The sequence below is a fragment of the Athene cunicularia genome (genome assembly GCF_003259725.1).
Source record: "Athene cunicularia isolate RWA chromosome 5 unlocalized genomic scaffold, athCun1 chr5_part3, whole genome shotgun sequence".
Lineage (NCBI taxonomy): Eukaryota > Metazoa > Chordata > Aves > Strigiformes > Strigidae > Athene > Athene cunicularia.
This window is the reverse complement of record NW_020799103.1, coordinates 9048743-9062150: the sequence shown is the minus strand read 5'-3', so window position 1 is coordinate 9062150 and position 13408 is coordinate 9048743. Positions and strand designations below refer to the sequence as shown.

General features: G+C 39.5%; 1 protein-coding gene across 8 annotated transcripts in view; it reads left to right on the top strand.

Annotated features, from left to right (window-relative positions):
- SHANK2 (SH3 and multiple ankyrin repeat domains 2) overlaps positions 1-13408 on the top strand; it is a 362604-nt gene that overhangs the window by 31561 nt on the left and 317635 nt on the right. The gene's annotated exons all lie outside the window — the stretch shown is intronic.

Sequence of the window (13408 nt, the reverse complement as noted above, 5' to 3'; positions counted from 1 at the left end):
ACTGTAATGCTCTTGTCATACAATTAGGTGAGAACTGATTGATGCACTAGTGAGTCGGTGTGGAGCCTTTTGTGATATAGCACAAGCATATTCCTGTATTTCTTATATGTTTTTCTTTTACCCTATCTGAATGCAGCATTTTCAGTGTTTTCTATTCAAAAAAGGTTTCTAGTCTCTACATATTTATCTTTTTTTTTTTTTTTTTAATCTTTTCTATGATTCTTTTAAAAACAGTTTTAAAGATTTTGGTAGTACTCTGGAGGGGACATAACTTTTTGTGCAAAACAAAAAAAAAAAAAAAAAAAAAAAGAAACTTTAAACTCACAAAACAAGAAAAAGGACAGATTTAAAATTAGGTTTCCTTTGGTAAAGCTTGATACTTCTGTATGATCTGAAAACTAAAAAACTAATTTTCTTTGTGATAAGAGAAACTGAAGGTGCCTTTTCTTGCACTGGCTGCTGCACGTGTCTGTGTTAATGTCCATTATGAACACAGATCATAGATAAGATAGTAACTCCTAACAGTATCTTTGGATGAGCACTGGAAGGAGAGTGAAAATACAGAAATTATGTAAAATGTGTGAGATGGATTGCTGTAAAGTGTGTGGTGACACGAAGTGGTATAATTTGGAGCAGTAGTCTGTAGAAATGGAAATAAGAGAAAGATTAAAAATAATGTGTACCTCAAAGGCCAGTTCAACAAAAATTTCTAGCTTATCAGGCATTTGCTGTTTGCTTCTGTGGTAGTGCCACTATCAAAGATAAGTACTTATGCCAATTAAAAGAGGAAGGTAATGGTACAGAAACAGGTGTGCAAATTTGGATTTTAAGTATTGCATTTGACTGTGTTGAGTTGATGTGCATAATTATGTTTTATCATCTGAAATGCTTAAGCTAGTTGGCAGTTGTGGTTAGGGCCTTTTCAAGAGTCAGGCTGGTCTTTAGTCTATGGCATGACCAAAAGAATCCATCAGAGCCCATGCTGTCACTCCCTGGTAAGGGATGTACATATTTGAATTGGATACAGGAAGTGTGAAAGTGTGGTTTGTGAAAGGGAATGTATGAAATAATTCTAAGAACAGGGAAATAAACTTAAGTAGCTCAATTTTTAAATTATGTGCTCACTGATACTAAGCTGTCTGTGGGAAATAAAAAGGCCTTGTCAGTGTGTGGCTGAACTACCTTTCAGGTAAGTCTGAAGCATAAGGAATAACAGCTACTCATAACTAGCTTGGGTAATGTATAAACACTAAAATATAGTTTAAAATATAGATGTGCTTGTGTAATGTGTCTGCTTACCTTTTCAGTCTTTTTTTTTTTTTAACTTCATTGTTTCCCATTTACATTCATAGCAGTCCCAGTCAGTGCAGATGTGAGAAGCAGACATTCATGACTGAGCACGCTGTGCTGTTCCGTAGTGTGAACCAGCAGTGACAGTGATGTTTGATACAGGCTGTAAACACTCTGCACTTTACGTGCTTTGAGTAGTTACTGAAATAGAACTTTCATCCCAGTTCTGTGCTTTTCGTAATATTACTATAAGTTTTTGCTGCACATACCAGTCCCTGGGTTTGAGTCTTTAGGTTAGGGTTGGGGTTTTTTAATTTCTTTTTAAGATTACATAATTATAGATATTTAACAGCCTTTATTGCGATATACAAAATATTGTAATTATATATTTTATTATTTTTAATATAGCAAACTGTTATTTTTTATGTAGTCTTTCTGGCTTGCTATGATCTAATGAATCTTCCCCAGGTTAGAAGGGGATCCAGCCCTAGACCCTGGGTACCTTCGTGGGTCGGGGCAGCCAAGAAGAGATGGTCTGAGGGCCATTCCTGATCCTCCTGCCACGGCAGCAGTGGTGCAGCTCTGCCTCATAGAGGTGTGGTGGCAGCCTTGCATGGCAAGAAAAGGCAAGCTATAATGGTAGGAAATGCAGCTGTCAGGCACGTTAATAGCCACAGGTTTGTGCTGGGAGACATCATCTGGGAGAGGCCTGTTCTGTTGGGCAGAAAGATAGGAGACAACACAAAATCTCATACAAAAACCTGGGGAGGAGCTGGTAGCCCCCAGTGACCTAAGGAAGAAACAGCGGAAGTGTCAAAATTATGAAGTAAAAATGCCAGTGTATAAGAAAGGAGTAGAAATGGTCACTTTTCCTGTGTGGCTGAAAAAAACATGTGGAGAAGAGGAGTTTAAATTTATTAAGGCCTGGGGAAAACTTTGGAAGTGAGGCAGCTAGTGATGGCAAGTATTAAAAAAAACAACATAAAAAACCTGTGGGGCAGATTAAATAAAATCTGTAAAATCTGTGGGAGAACATTAAGCAGACATAAAACCTAATGGCAAATCTCCTTTTAATGCTTCTTTCCTTTAAAAGTATGAATTGAACAAAATATATTTCTAGTTTTATATTAATGCTGAAAAAGAGGGCTTTTCTTGCTCTGTCTCTGCCTCCTTCATGCCTGCAAGCGGCAAAGCAGAGAGTGGGTTCAGTAAATCTCATTAATGGGTATGTCCTGAAGGATTTGGTTCACATGATGGGCTTAATTATTTCCTTCCCTTCACAGCTGCATCACACAGTAAGCAGAGCTGCCTAGACGTTGCTCTTTTATAATGAGGTGCAGGGATAGGTAGCTCTGACAGCATCAACAGATATGTTAAGAAATGAGCTTTGCATAGAAATTGTTCAGATTAGCAACACACGTGGAAGTATTTGAGCAGCAACATAGAAGTTAAGCAAAGCCAAGGGTGCATCTGATAGGGTCACCCCAGTGCCTGTTTTATGGAAAACTAGGAGTCTTCTCATGCTTGGTATTCCTGGGCATCACTTGTCTTTGTTCCTAGGGAAATGGGGGCCCATGTAGGTGGCCATCACAAAGGCTGCTTGACTGTGAAACCCCATATCAGCAGCTGCTTGGTACCTATGGAGTGTTTAGTAAGAACTTTTACTAAATACTTTCTTGATGGCAGAAACTGATAGTAGTATGCCTGGAGTTCAAGAGATGCCATTTTTTCATTAGGAATATTTATATATCATGATTCAGTCAAGAATTTTTTAAAGTGCTTTCATATTTGGTTTGCATATCTTGATTAGACTGTGATAATTTCCATGGCTGGAATCTCCAAAGTATGCTGTCATGAAATTATAAATGGTAATGAATTCACTTAATCAGGTCTTACAAGACTACAATCAACATGAAATCTAGTCAATTAGAAATAAATCTGTTTAAAATATTTCTGGTTCTGCAACAGCCTCATTTTAGAACTTATATTACCTGTGACTGAATTAGAGACCTACATAAATGGGTAGAAATTACATGTTGTAAAGAAATCACTGTAGGTGATATAAACAAATCCAGAACTTTTGCTGATGCTGAAGTTTACCTGAAACTCTGTTGTAAACTATAGATTGGACTGTTCAGTCAATGACAAAATGTGATGTCCCCTTGAAAAGCACAAGGAAGGAATATATCATTAATGGCAAGCATGTATTTGACAGCAAGCACGTATTTGTGTGGTTGAAAAATCTTTATAGATATGAATATATTTTGCAGTGTGTAAATATGTGAGACCATATTGAATGCAAAATGTATGTTTGCTTATATTCTAACTTTCAGGAAGGTTTGGGGTTATAGAAATAAACCATAGTTGTAGGTTAGTCTTTTGGTTTTATCTTAACCCTTACAACTCTGTTTAAGGAGAAAATACTGATACAAGTGCTGCGTTTTGCTGTTGGCCTCAGTAAGACCAAGCTGACCTTATATCCAGTGTGGTTGCTAGTGTTGTTTCTAGATTTAGTCCTCGTCTTGCCTTTCTTTGTAGGGTCAAGTTTCTATAAATGGTTTGGTCATGGCTTTGTTACATGCATCAGTACGAGGGCAAAGTGACCTTACCTCTGTCTCTGACCCCGAGGAGGCGATGGAGCGTGCTTTTGTCAAGTTTGCAGATGGCATGGAACCGAGGGAACAAGGCTGCCATCCCTCGGGACTGAGGCAGGCTGGGGAAATGGTCTGGCAGGAGCCATGTGAAATTCAGTGAGGACAAATACTGTCCTGCACCCGTGAAGGCAGAACCCCTGGAGCAGTGCAGGTGGGGACTGACAGGCAGGGGAGCAGCTCTGAGGAGAGGGACAGGGGTGGCCAGGCAGGCAGCGAGCTGGCAGCAACAGCAGCTGACAGCAACCTGGGCTGTCCTGGCAAGCTGCAGAGCCACCAGATTGAGAAAAGTGATGATACCACTTGACTTGGCACTTGGTATACTACATCTCGAGTGCTGTGTCTGGTTTTGGACGCTCCCATAATACAGGAAAGATGTTGACACAGTGGAGCAGGTTCTTTGGAGTTCCACCAAGAGGGTGGAGACTGGAGTCCTTGTCCTGCAAGGTGAGGCTGAGGGACAGGGGCTTGCTCAGCCTGGAGGAGAGATGGCTTCAGGGAGCACCAGCTGGCCCAGACCTGCAGGAGGATACTGCGATGACAGAGCCAGCCTCTGTACAGCAGTGCATGGCAGAAGGATGAGAGACAACAGTCAGAAGTTGAAACGGGAGAAGTTCAGACAGGGTATGAGGAAAATCTTTTTCCTCATGAGGACAGTCGGGTAGCGGTTGCTCAGAAAGGTTTTGTAGTCTCTGCCCTTGGAGCTTTTCAAGACTGACCTGGATAAATTCATGAGCAGCCCAGGCAGATCTCGTCGCTGGACCTGCTCTGAGCAGGAGGCTGAACTAAAGACCTCAGGAGACCCTTCTAACCCAGATGACACTGATTCTCCGACTCTAAGGCACAACAAAGAATCCATGACATTGTGCTCATGGGAGCTGGTATTTGTATGATTCTGCATTAGTGAGGGGATACTTCAGAACAATAGTACTATTGGTACTCTAAACTCTGTCTCTAAATTAAAAGTACTGTAAGCAGATATCCAGGGTGATTTAGCATGCTATTTACTTTTCATGTTACATTTCAAACTACACCTGGCATTTAGGTAATGAAAGCTCAAAGTGTTTGTATCTTTCTGTATCTTCAAATCTTTCTGTATTTTCAAACACTAGTATTCTTTATAGTTTTTGTTTCCCTGATTCTGCGTAATAGCCATAAACATGTATCTTATTCTGTTTTCTTCTTGCCTCAGAAGTGATCTTTTATTTCTTGAGCTGTTCACTGAAGGTAATAATTAAGTGTTGGTAGTCAGTGAGGAAAACTGGTTCTTTTCATCGGTTTTATTGTGTTTTGATTGCCTACATTTTGACTACATATAATTTGGTAAAAATGAGTTTCTTATCTTTACAATGAGTTGAATCAAAATCTCAAAGGCCCAGAGAATAATTTACTTCTCAGTTGTTCTACAGAATCACTATGCTACCTGGGTCATCTTGGCAGATCACTTAACCTTTCTGAGCCCTCAGATAGTTTTCCCCAGTCTGCCCTCCCCATCATCGTTATGTATGTACAGACTTCTAAAGAGCATCCTTGATTGTGCCGTGAGCACAGATTGGCTTGCACAGGCTGGAGTGTAAATTAAAGCCCAAGATATGCTTACCTTGCATTGGAAAATAAGCAGACAAGATGCAGATAAGATCAGCAGAGTTCCTTTTTCAGTATTTCCTCTGAAAAAAAAAAAAAATCAGGTAAGTTTTTTGCAATTGGATAAGAGAAGCCCGGAGACCATCTGTCACTGGGAAGCAAAGATATTTGCTGCAGACATACGCAGATGGGTGCAGAGATAGCAAGGACACAACACGTGGCTTTGCTTACACTGGAGTTTGGCTAAACCAAGGGCTGGTCACCTGCCCTAGTTCTTCTACAGTGTGTGCATCCTTTCTGGGTCATCATTTATTTGCTGCTTTCCTCTTGAATAAGAAAAGAAATTAAGTGTATGAAGGCTGGGCAGTTCCTTCTGCCTTCTCTTCCCTCCTCTCTATGTAAGTTGGGTTTGTGGTCCTAACAGAGGCCAGGGCTTGTTCCGGCTCAGCTCTTCAGAAATTAAGGCAGCAACTGAACTAGACCTTTATTCACCTCATGTATTTGCCAATATACTTACCAACATGAAAAATAATGGTCACAACTTGACCTACGTTTGTACAGCTGCTCCTGATCAGAGATTTCGGGACCCTCATATTAGTAATTCAAATGAAACCTAACTACAAATGAAGCTGAGCAATGAAACTGGTCTCTACATTTGACAGCCTATAAACTGCACTATTTAAGCAGATCTGTATAGAGAAAAACATTCTGTTTTGTGGAGAATTTCTGTATTTCAAAACTTGATTTCTTTGGGCTTTGGAGCAAAACTCCCTTATTTTGGTGTCCTCTCTAGAGCATTGCACTGGAGTGGCATAACTTGGAAATCTCCAATTACACGGCACTTTGGCAGGGGACTGCCCCAGATTTGCAGACCTGTAGAGTCTGAGGTCTGTGTCCCCAAATCCCACCCAGCTGAAGATGCTGGGTACCCGGTGTCCTCTACAGACTTCAGGGGGTGTTTCCTACTGAGTTGAAATAAAAATGAATTTGTTGAAACTATAAAAGAAAAAATCCCAACACACACAACAAGAATGGGTAATTGAATTTTTTTTTCAACCAACTCTCGGACAAAGATAACTCATTTTATAAGAAAAATAGAGCATCTATTTGAAGCATTGCTTTTTAAACTGGCATATTACTTCTTTGATTAAAGTAATACAAAAAAAGAGACTATTTTTGGCAACACAGCAAATAAATTAACATATTAGCTCCCATCAGGATCACAACTGAAGAAAATCCGGATTAAACTTTATAGCTAATTCTAAATGCTAACCCATATGTAAGGAGAAGAGGGAATCTGCTTTATCTACTCTCAGGACCTAATCTACATTACAAGACAGTAACAGTGTTTCTCTGTTAACGTTCAATTATGTTTCAATTATCACAAAAACATTTTCTTTATGGATAAAGAGGAAAAAGGTTGATAAGCATAAAATGCAAATTAATAAGCAACTAAACTGCTTTGTCCATCAGGGAGATGAACCTGGGGTAAACATGTTTAACAAGCTTTGAAATTTTTTCAAATTCCTGTTGTAAATGTTTTTAAATTCTCTTATGTCCTTTCTCTCCCAGCATACTGTAATCTTTTTGATATTTACATAGTCAAGTGCAAGCGAGGCTGGAAACAGAAAGGCTAAAAGATAAAATTACTTGCCTACATGCTTCTGTTTTGTAAGGAAAATTTCTGGAGAAACCAAAATGACCATTCTATTCATCTTCTATAAATAGGACTTTTAAAAATTAGGTGTAATACTTCTGCATCGAACAATTCATAGCTAGTTAACATGCATTGCATTATTCTTGTTTCAGAAAACTGAAGGGCAATTTTAATTTTTTTACATTGCTGAAATTTCCAACTTTGAAATCTCCAGTTACTATATGCAAATATGCTTATGATAGTAAATATTTATAAGTTGTTCTTTGGACTGGGGACAGAGTCAGTGTAACAGCTGAATTTGTAGCACAGTTTCCTGGTGGGATAGCTGAAAAGCTGTCATGTTCTGAAGAAGTGCATTACTGGATCCAGAACTGGATAAACTTCTCAGTGTTTCATGTTGGCTTTTCATACCTTGGCTGTTGTTTTGCTCATGAATACAACATGCAGGGTCAAGTCTTGTTGGAACTATTCCTAAAGTAATTCTGTTGACTGCAGTGGGATTACATACACGATTGATTCCCCATGCAAGACATAAAATTGCTTAAAAAGGATCTCAGAAGGTTAATCTATGTATTTTTCCCTCCTAGCCAGATTAGCCATCTAAAGATTATATGACAGATTCAATGCTACTTGCTTAGAAAGGGGTATTTATTTCAATTTATGAGTCTGAAAAGACACATCTCAGATTTGGGATGCTTGGTGCATTTTCTTAAAAGGTTTTGTTGTTTTTCATCATATTTGAATTAGTTATTTAGTTGCTACTTATTTAGCTTCTTTTGCTTAACATCTGCTTAAAGTCTTTTAGAATGTTGGATTAATACATCCTGAACAGATGAATTTTCAATTTGAAAGCTGTTTTTACAAGTAAGTGTATGCAGTGGCTGTGGGATCCAATCTCTTAATACTTCAAAGTGCATTATGATTTTGTCCTAGGTAAACTGTAGAATCCATTGCAAACAGTATTTAAAGAATAACTTAAGAGTACTGTTGTTTGTTAGGCTGGCTATTGGAAAATGGAAATTCTTATAAACGTACAAAACTAGAGGCCATATTAAAAACAACTACAGAAATGAAGAGAGCCTAGAAGCTACCTGCCTTAGGGCTTGTGGGACTGGCCTTGTCGGGAAGAGTGACCTTTATTTAAAGGTCAGACAGAATTGCACTGGAAACCTTGCAGGTGCTTAAAAGAAGGCACTTAAGACACTATATTGCCAGTGGGAGTTGGCCTTTACTGTAAACTTCACTGTGGTTAACATTTATAAATACTTGCTGTGTTTCGCCTAGTAATAGGTTTTAATTTTTTTGATACAAAAAGAATTTAACCATTTTAACCAACCTGACTGTGCTGCTCTGTGCTAAATCTTTGCACCTGGTTCCCCTGTCTTCCAGCAGGTTCTGTTTTCTCACGTCAAACTTTGACTGTTTTTCTGTTTTCTCATGTTGAACTTCTGCTTCAAACGTTTTTAAGCTTTTTCTACATCTGCTGCTCTGCCTTGCTCATTCAGTATAGTAAGTAGCTTGTCTCCTTTATTCTTTGTATCTGTCTTTTCCCAAAAACTCTTTGCATCTGCCTGATTGAACTTCAGCCTTTCCATGAAGATACCATGACTGGCTGAATAGTTTACAAGGAAAATAAATAATAAGTAGAACAGAGGAGAAAGGAGAATTTTAGTGTCCAAAGCTATTTGGAAACTGAAAAAACTTTAGAAAATGTCCCTGTATTTGCAGAAGTAGGTTGCATGTCTAGATCTTGTGTGTGCACAGGAGTGCTAATGGTGAAGTATATCTGTTTAAAAAATAATAAAATTTAAAAATCACATTCTTACAGTCTGATCTTAAGACCCACTTTAATAATCTAATGTTGGTATTTAAGACTCTAAATACCAGAAGTTAATGGGGCTTAGCGTCTTCTTGTGAGTCTGTGCTGTGCAAATATACTTGAACAAGGGATAACAAGCCTCCTCAGAAAAAAGGAGCAGGTTGAACGATTACTTCATATGTCTTCCTTTTTTTTCCTTAAAAAAAAAAAAAAAGGAAAAAAGTGTCACTCTTGAGCCCTTTTGCAAAACAATTTGTCACCTGTGCAGATCACCTAGCAAAGAAATGGAGTGCACAAATCTGCCCTTAAACAGAGCAATAGGAAGAATCTTCTGGTGGTGCTGGTGAGAACAAGTGGATAATGACCATTGATTTTCAATAATGATTTCAAATCAATATTTAAGTTTTAAAGTAAGAGGTGCCATGCTGAGAAGACCTTCAGAGAAAAGTAAAGGAGAAATTTTACTTGGCATTCTGGTACATTAATACTTATGACTCAGCACACATCTAAAATATTTATTTGGGTGTTTCAGTTATTTATCAGAGAGATCAAAAATGCATTACTTGACAGTGTAACCAAAGTGAATTTAAGTGAAGGACTGGTGGATAGGGAATAAAATCATAATTATAGGGGTTGTGAACAGCAAAATAGTGTATGGTTAAATTTGTTTAGGTAGTTACCATGGTGGGGGATTTCTTTGAATAACATGCAAGTGATTTGATTTTTCTGGCAGTTTCTTCCACAGAGTGGAGGTGCTGTAGAGGACTCAAGAATCAGTTGCCCCATTTTACAGAGGCAGATCAAGGGAACTGCAGGATAACAGATTAACTTAGAGCCTTCATGTGTGTCATCATTATCTACTTTTCAGTCTCCGGAATGACATCTTTCCTTAGCTAAATAAATCAGACCAGGAGGTGTTCCCTTGCCTTAAGGCCACATGGCATGAAGTGGACCTTGCTGTCTCTTGGGTATCTTCTGAGCTCCTGAGTCCCAATAAAGTATTTTTTGTGTTTTCGCCTTTCTAAGTCAGTGTCTTCAGTAGCACATGGGCTACGTTGTAGTGCAGTGGGGAGACATTTCAGTAGCCTGAAAGCCAGCAGAGATGGGAAAGGGCTGAGCCTGGTGGCACCTCATGTGTATGTGAGGGGCATTGCCCGGCACTGGCCAAGGGACCCCACCTCGGGGCACCCTGAGGGAGCAGTACTTCATTTTGTTGCCTGACCACTGTTTTTCTTAACAGGATAAAGATAATGTTGGAGACTGCCAGCCCTTTTGCAGAAGGTCCCCAGGACTAGAGCTTGACCAGCAGCACAGCTTTGTGTCGTGTCATGTCAACAACACCAAAGGTGCCTCCTCATCTGATGGGCCTGGGAGAACGGGGGAGCTCCAAGTGCCTTGTCTCCCCTGAGATTTTGCCGTGGGCTGGTTAGCACTCCTTGTGCACATTTTCCTTCTTGTAGGTGTATTCTTTAGGTTTTGCATTTGCCTGGATGAATTTTGTATCACTGGGCTTCAATCAGCTGTCCTGTTTGGAGTTAATGATATTTTGGTACTACTAATCAACACATTTTCACCAGAGTTAATCAGCTGACTGTATTTATGTAGATTTCTTTCTGTCTGTCACTTAGGCAGTGATACCTCAGATTCACTTCATGCTGGCAAGCATTAATACTGCCTTTGGAAAAAGTGGTTCTGCCCTTTTCTTGCCCTGGCTGTTTGCTTCTGGCCCTCTGCCATCTTCCTCCTGCTGCTTATGCAAACATTTGCATAGTTCAGAGACGTGATGGATGCTGAAACTAACCTCCCAAAACAAAAAAAAGCTGCTGTTTAACCTGGATCGATGCTTTGTTCTCCTTCAAGCGAGGGAGGGTGGATTGCTTCTTCAGGAGGTAGTGCCAGATATTGCCAGTTTTAAGAGTGCAAAGTGGAGATTGAACCCATCAAATTGCAAATTGCCCATCGGATTCGGTCTTCAGTTCAGATTTTCTTCTACGCGACCTTCTCTGCAGAACTGTGGAGAGGTGCGAAATGTATGGGATTGCACCCCCCATCTTCAGTTCTGTCTGAAATGCATTTTTTGTTTTAATATTAATATAATTAGAAAAGGCAATGCTTGATCTTCTCCAGAATTTTAATTTAGTAATTTGGCGGGCTGGTTCTTGAGCTGATATATATAATCCTGAATAAAGCTGCAGAATCCAAGTGTTAGGAGCTCTGGCAGGTTTCACACTGACGGAAATCCCTTTCCTGAATAGTTTTTCTTCAGAGTTAATTATTAAATACCTCTTTCTAGCAGGTGCTGTTTTTCTAGCAGCAAACTTTTCTCACAGTCTGGTTAATGGCATTACTCAAACAGTAACAATGCCAGCTCTGTATCTGAGATATTCCCGCAGGTACATTTTTAATTCATCTGACAATAGCAGTCTAGAGAACTTCTCCCTGCAGGCAACAGGACTGTTATTGTGCAGATGAATGTTTATATAAAAATAAATAGTTCTTATCATGACTAGGAGCAAGTGACCCTTGAGTTTGAAACCTTGCTCTGAGATGTAGCCTTGTTGGCCGTGGATGAGATGTTTGGTGTGTGTGCCTCAGCTGTATTTTGGAGAGAGGAGAACTAATAACTATTGTGGTTAAACCGAAGCAGCCACTCGTGTTGTCACCGAAATCAGGACTGAACCTCTTAACACCAATGTAGCATTAAGAAGCAGGCATTTCTTTATTCGGTGCCGGGTGCATGGGGGATCATTCCTCCTAACACGCACACATTAAAACAAAAGTTTGTTCTTTGTGTACCTTAAAGACTTGAATATTGATACATTTTGCAAGAAGTCTCTGCCTTTCCACCTATTTATTACATTTACATAATGCTGGCGTTGCAAAACTACACTCTGTATGTGCGGGGGTCTTGGGTGGTTGTCGGTGGTTGTTTGGGGAGATAGCCCCCCTATTCCTTTTTCCCTTTTATGGTCATGAGTCTTTTGAGGACAATTTCTTCTCTTTGGATGTTTCCCAAATCTGTTGTTCGGCCAAACTGTTCTTTCTTATTTGCCTTCTTTGAGCAATTCTGCCAGGTTGTATCTATCCTCAAGCTTAGAATATCTTCTCTGTACACTTTAATCACTCAGGCCTTGTTAAATTCAAAGTATTTTGTTTAGTGAAAGAATTTCTCAACAGTGTGAGACCCTAGCCTGTGTTCACATGGTAACAAAGCCAAAGTCTCACAGTCAGGGAAGGAAGGATCACATCCTTTAATGTCCTTTATTGTGATTTTCTTACCAGAAGTTAGCCGTGGTGTTAGGGATGCATTTCCTTCTGTCTCGCCATATGTTAGTCTTGCCTACCACAGAAGCCCAGGGGTAGCCTTCGCCACAGCTGCAGCAGCGTCTGTCTCCCTCCAGAGAAACTCTTGCAGTGACGGTAGCTGGAGAAGCCCCGCAGAGGAGCGGCTTCTCTGTGCACGTAGCTGTGCGCTTTTGGTGGTTGTCAGGTATATAGTGACTCCTGGGTTTGCTCCAGGCAAACTGAAGACACACACCGCCCTGTACTCGCTGTATTTACTGGTGTAGGATATGATAGGGAGGGGACTTTATATGGGACAGATATTTTAAAATAGGTTTTTGTGTGTGTATATATCATTATGTTCCATATTTACCAATATGAAACTAGATAGGAGGGTTTATCTCTTTGCAGGATCAACAAAATTGCACAGAGCCGTAATTAAGTTGAAGATTTTAAAACACGATTTTTGTATCGGTCAAGTGAGTTGTGTATCTTATAATACCTCTATGTTTAATGAAGATACCCTGTCCAATATCTGTCCGTATGAATTACTTTTTAAACCCTTTAGTTAATAAGGAGTTTGTAAATATTTAAGATCGTTAAAAATAAATTTAAACATACATATTTAATAAATTCTTTTCTTATGATGTTTAACAACTGTAAGTCTCCAAAAAATAGATCAGGCTGTCACTGCTCCTGCTTTTTTCCCTGCCATCTCAGTTTGCATTCACTGGAGCACACCATTCAGATAGAGAGCGAGTGAGCTCTGGGAGCCGAATTTCTTGCCTTCTGATAACTTATGCACTGTTTTAATTCCCATCTTTTATAATGTGCTCTTAGTCTTTTTCCTTTTTTTCTTTTTTTTATGAAAAAAGGCAGTTAGATGGTCGTTCTACTTGCCCATGTTTGGGTATTTTTAATTTATTCATATGCTGGTTCGAATTCTCCTTAATGGAGGGATGGCAACAAATAGCAGAATAAGAAATTCATGCAGATTTTGTGAATGTTGCTGACTGATAGAGAAAAAAATATGAAAAAGTAGCATCTGTGAGAAGAAGGCAGCAATCTGAGCTCTACTTTTTTCATCTGGCCTGTTGGCCTGACAACGATAACCCAGCGATAGCC